This window comes from Apteryx mantelli, chromosome 23 (genome assembly GCF_036417845.1).
Source record: "Apteryx mantelli isolate bAptMan1 chromosome 23, bAptMan1.hap1, whole genome shotgun sequence".
Taxonomy (NCBI): Eukaryota; Metazoa; Chordata; class Aves; order Apterygiformes; family Apterygidae; genus Apteryx; species Apteryx mantelli.
Genome location: NC_090000.1, coordinates 637366 through 643365, shown reverse-complemented (window position 1 = coordinate 643365; position 6000 = coordinate 637366).

Below are 6000 nucleotides of genomic sequence, written 5' to 3'. Positions count from 1 at the left end.
GCAGCGGCAGCGGGAGCGATCACACGGCTTTAGGTTCATTACAGACCCAGAAGCTATATAATTGGCCTTTACTTTTTTAAAGATCCGTCATTAGGACTGATGGGCGAGGGAGCTGCTGCGTTGTGCCCAAGCTAATAAGCCCTGTCCCGGATCCCGAGGTGACTTTGCTTAACAAGCCCCGCTCTCCATACTGCGCGCGTGGCCAGGCCTGCTGGTGCAGAACCGGCTGCCAAAGGTATGAAGCGCAAGAAGAACGTCAGCTTGACAGACGAACGCGTTAAAAGGGTTTTCTTCTGAGCGCGAAGAGAACAACAAGCGCTCCCCGCTCCTCTGGCACGCACCTTCCCGGAGAAACACGGATGAAACGGGCTCTGAACTGTACGGACCCCCCTGCAGCCCTTCGGACTGTTTGCACCGGGGTCTCCGCCCCGAAAACACCCCCCCCCCCCCGGCATTGCCACCGGTCTGCCCTAGGACAAGTCACGTTGACACCAGGGCTTTGTCCCCAGCACCCGGAAGCACTGGAATGGGAATGGGGGGAGATGCATGTTTTCAAGGTGCGTCTCCACTCTTAAATCTCCGCTGGGAGATTGGAAGTGTTCACATTTCCCGAAGGAGTGGATTAGCTCCCGGGAAAGCTCAGCGGCTGCCATCGCACCAGGAGGAGCGCCCTGCAAGCGCTGCAAGGCTGCGCGCTTGTCGTCCTTCCGGCCCTTGTAAAGCGCCTCCTTCGCCTCGGTGCCTGCAGAAGGTCTGGCGACACCCGGGCTGCCGACGCTCTCCGTCGCGGCCCTATGGCATCGCCCCGATTCCCGGGGCGCCGCCACCTCCCGGGGCTTGTCTCCTGCCTCGTCCCGTGTCCCAGGCTGCAGGGGGAAGCCCTCTGCAAAGCGAAGGTGTCAGCAGCAACGCTAACGTTGAAAGGGAAAATTCATCGTGCTTCAGGCTTCGGTGTCTGCCCCGAAGCGAGGCGTCGGGGACGGGAGCGAGCAGCAGCGCACCCTGCCCGGCCCCAGGCACTCGCCTCTCCCCTGCAGGGCCCCTACTCGCCCGCCCAGGCTGTATCGGCATCTTTTCCTGAGGTTATTGGGCTCGCTCGAGCAGCGTGGGGCGAACGGAGCGGCCGCTTGCAGGAAGCCGAGAGAACGGCCCACGTCCCGAAGCCAGCTCCAAATGGGTTATTATTTTTAGTATACCGGAGCGAGATGTACACAAGAAACCAGCCCTGCAGCGGGGCTGGAGGCTGGCCCACGCTCCGTCTCCGTCTCTGTCCCGTTTCCGGGGCCGTTGTCTGTGCAGCTCCTGTGTTTCCATTTGCACTCAGGTGTATGCTGTGATTTGGGGGCTAAAATTATAAATTTGCAGCAGCGGGAGTGCCTAACGGTATCTGTGAGCGGGGCAGCGGGCGCCCCCAGGCTCGTGATCCGTGCGGAGCGAGGGCCAGCGCACGCGGGCTACGGGAGCGCTGGCCGGCCACCCGGGGCACCGCATCGCCGCTGCGGCACAGCCTCTCCCGGCAGCGCCGGGCATCGGAGCAGCCCTGCCGCCCGGCGCCGCCGTGCCGCCTCCCGACTCTATTGAAATCTCGGCTCGAGGCATCTGATTTCCATTTTCCCCGGCACTTTCAGTTCAATCAAAGTGTGTGATTAGGGCTCTGTGGGTGCCGGTGTCATCTCCACCTAAGTGCTCCTCTGATGGATATAAACAGCATTTCGATATTTACACTGCGTGGAGCGCGATGCATCGCGCCCGTTACTTTACTGGATAATGCACCACATCTGTCATTAAAGGGAGGAAAAATAATTTTTTTTAAAAAAAGAAGGTTCCCGCAGAAGCGGTGCTGCGAGGGGAGGAGCTCTCCCTGCCGTGCCGGCCGGCCCTCGGCCTCGTTAGGGTGATGAGGAGCACCTGGCCTGTCCCATGACCCGAGCAGCACGCAGGGAAGTTTTAAAGGGAGGTGCAGGGCGGCTGCTCCCCTTGCAGGGTGCCGGCGGGTTGTCGAGGTGCTGGGGCTCAGCCGGCTGCGCGGGGTGCTCAGCTCGTGCCGGGGGCCGGGTTGGCACCGTCTCGCCCGCGTGGAGAGCAGGGTAAGTCCCGGGTCCGGCCCCAGGCTTGTGTTTCTGGTGTGCTCTAGGGCGTTTTGCTCTTTGGCAGGGCTTTTCAGCCAAACCCTGGTGAGCAAGGCAGCGCTCGTGGGAAACAGGCTGCCGAAGCGGCCGGCACACCTGGGAGCGATTACCCGCAGCAGCTCCTGCGCTCGGGGCTCTGGGGAGAGGCGATGAGCCGAAATGCGGCTGGTGCCTCCCGCCAGCGCCGCCGCATCCCCGGGGAGCGGCATGGTGCAGGCAGCATCTTGGGGCGCAGACCCTGCGAGGAGGAGAGGAGAGGTGCCTTGAGCCTGAGGGCGGAAGCAAAAGCGCTCTCTTGTGCTTCACCTGCTTTTAAGTGGGCTGAGGTTTAGGTGCTCCCCTCCCTTATGTATGCACCAAAATGGGGAAGGAAAAGTGCCTTAAAAGCAAATATTTCTGGTTTCTAATCCCTTTTTGGAAAAGGGAAACAACTGTTCTTTTGTTAAATACACTGATTGGGAAAAAATGGAGACAATTGTGCTTTTAAAGGATAAAATGCACTTATTTTCTGAAATGCAACTTTCAAACAGCTCCTCGGGGGCTTCCTGCAAAGTCGACAGCTTTCCGCGATAAGCAGCGTTAGGCCTCCCTCCACTGCGGGACGTTCCTGACAGGGAGCTCTCTGAGCAGGACAGCAGGTCTGGATAGGTGAGGAGGCAATAATGCAAATATCCCTCGCAGATACCCCGGAGGTAACGGTGTCTGCTGGAGCTGGTTGCAATGGGGTGTTTGTCGCTGTTGTTATTTGCTTTCTGCAGGAAAAACTTCAGCAAGTTTTCCTGAACATGCATTTTTACTCAGTTTAAAATATTTCTTTAAAAGCTTCCACAGGAAGCTTTCAGACAGTTCAGCTGGAGCTCTAAGAAACATGTGGAGAACTGATTGAGTTTCCTATTTGCTTTTTCATCCTTAGCATTTGGAGATCCTTTGTCTGACACACACACACACACACACACACACCCCCCCGGTTTTGCTTGGTGGCTGTTGCTGATCAGGATCCTTAACGCTGCAAAGGGGCAACCTGGGACCTTGGCCATTTGCACCTAAGTCGGCTGGGTTTTTAAATATATATATATTTATATATGTGTGTGTGCGAGTGATATAAAACACATCTATATATATATATAAAAATGTATAAGTTGCAGCAGGACTTGGAGGTGTATAACCCCAGCCATCATGTGTCTCCCTCTCATCCCTAACTCTGCGGGGGTGAAGAAAGCGCAGTCCAGTACTTGGCTGATTTTCTTCGTTCCACATCTATCGATATGATTTTAATGCCATGTTGTGTAAATGGCCTGGGTGTGCCCATTGCCAGGATCCGGCCTCAGGTCTCAGCACTGAGACCCAAATCCCAGCAGGGCGAGCCTGCTGCCCCGGAGAGGGCCCATGCTCCGGAGGTGCAGAGAGGGCAGCCGTCGCCAGCACGGGAATTGCTTCCCGGGAAACAAAAGGTTCCTCCTCGTTCTTGCAGTGCCGAGGAGCCGGAAACAAAAGATTCATGTTCCCCTGCACTCCTGGGGCTTTTTCCTCTCTCCTTTTTCTCTCTCGTGCTCTTCAATGGAGATTTAAACGGTCCTCTTTCTGGTTTAAATTTCTCTGTGCTGTAACAGGAAACTAGCAATTAACTATTATAAGACTGTTTTACAGTCCTATGGAAACCCCCTTTATCCACTTTGTTTTAAATGGTTATATCTTTTATTCCTAGTTTTCAGGAATATAAAACTTTACAGCATTTGCTGCAAACCTTCATACTTTGCTTTGCAGTTTATTGCTCCCTCTGCAGATATATCTTACTCATAAATAAGGCTTTCATCTCTACCGTACTTGACTAAGGACTGCGGTGGCTCTGAGCGGTGTCATTAATGGGACTTTGCCTCGAAATCCTGCGGTGGTTCGCACGGGGTCTCGGCCTCTGCTCGGCCCGGTGCCCCGGCAGCAGTCGGTTGCTTGTCTGGGCAAATTTCGGAGGTGCGGAGGTGCCCGTGTCACTCTTCACAGTCGCAACGAGACAGCGAGACCTCTGCCCTGTAGGCACGGTTTGTAAAACCAGGCTGTGCTCAAAACCGTCTTGCATTGCATTGTCTTGGTTTAACATTTGTTAAAACACATATTCTTAGGGCCAAATCCCCTGCGGGTACAAATCCTCCCTGAAGTCCACAAAGCAACAGCAGCATCAATCGGCAGCGAATTTGGGTCCGGGAGTTTAGCTGTCTCTGGGCAGCTACCCAGACCTTATTGGCTCCTTTAGGCGGAAGGTTTTCTTTCTTTAATAGGCATTTTTTACGGATTATATTTGCTTTTTATAAATTCTTTATTTTCCATTGACTGGTAATGAACCTCCCTATTCTCTGCTCCGGCGGTGTGATTGAGGAGCTGGAGTACCGTAAGGACAAGTAAAGGAGCAGAACTAATGAATTTGGGTCTCTGATGGCTTTAGGTCTGACGTGGCCTCCCTGGTGTCTGGTGACCACCCCGCAGCCCTCATCTTGATGGGAACGTGAAGAGGGGCCTCTCCTTTTATCCTGCTGCCTGCTTTTATGAAGCCTGCAGAGATTTACTATGCCTGAAATCCTACGCGGCCCCTGCCCTCATTTTGGCTGAAATTGGTTAACAGGTTCCAAAAAAAAAAAAGAAAGAAATTACAGGCAGCCAGGTGAACAGACAGCCCACTTCTAGTGCCTTAATTCTTTAGCAGCCAAGGCTGGAAGCTGGTGTGGCGTGGGAACCGGGCCCATGCTGGGCTGCTGCTTGCTGGGGTTGTGCTTGTGCCCCTAGGAAGGGGCTCAGGTGCACAAAAGCCAAGGGCTTGTGGCGGGTCTGAGAGTGAGGAGGGGGCATCAGTGCCTTTTCCCAGAGCTGTCGGGATGCAGAGGATTTGGGAAGCAGTGCGCTATTAATTGCAGCTTTCAAACCCTTGCATGCTACGTGGTAATTTCGTCACGTTACGATGATACAGTGGTATTAAAAAAAATCACCCTCCTCCTGTGCCCTATCTAACCAAATGCATCTTGTTTTGCAAAGTGCATTGCAGGCCCATTTGTCTAGCCCAGGCGCGTGGTTCGGAACGGCAGCGGTTAAAATAGTGATGTGCACCGGGTGAATGGGCTGCCACTCGTCTGCGCGCGCCCTCCGCTGAGCAGGGAGTTCCTGCAGCGCCCCGGCCTCGTGGGCAGCAAGGCGCCTGCCGTGGCACGGGTGCCGTCTGCCTGCTCGTGCTGCTGAGCATCCCCGCTGCACTGCGTCGTTGAAAGCTGCTTTCCTGGGCACGTCCAGCCTGGGAAAAGCGAGGCCTATGCAGAGATGCATCGGGGCGTGGGTCAGTCCCTGCGCCGCCGGCTGGGTGCGATGCCGCTTTCTGCTTGCGGCATGGGTGGCACGAGCAGCCCTGCTGCCCGCCGTGCTGCCCCCGTCCAAGGAGGGACCAAGGCAGGCGCAAACTGGCAGGTATCGCATTATCGGATGGTTTACGGCACCATTTGCCGGCACCAGTATCTGCTACCCTGTCTGCAAATGTCAGAGTGGGGAGCGGGAGGCGGGCAGGGGGAACAGGTGGGCTGCGCGCTCTCTGGGGCCCCGCTCGTTCGCAGGGAATAAATTAATGACGGTAACAAATACAAAGTCCTAGTCTGGGTGCAGGTGACTGAGCAATTCCCTTCTGACAGACAGACGGAGGGAGGGAGGGAGGCCTGCCATGATCAGACTGCCTTTGATTTTATTGTCTGAGCGAGCCTTAAAGCTATCCTGCATTGGCTTTGCTCTTGTTCGGCATTTCTGGAGCCGTGGCAACTCTTCTTAAAAATAATGAGCGTCGCTGCTAATTGCATTAGCCTGCGCATTTGCAACAGGGAGCGTCTCTTGTATCGTCCCTGTA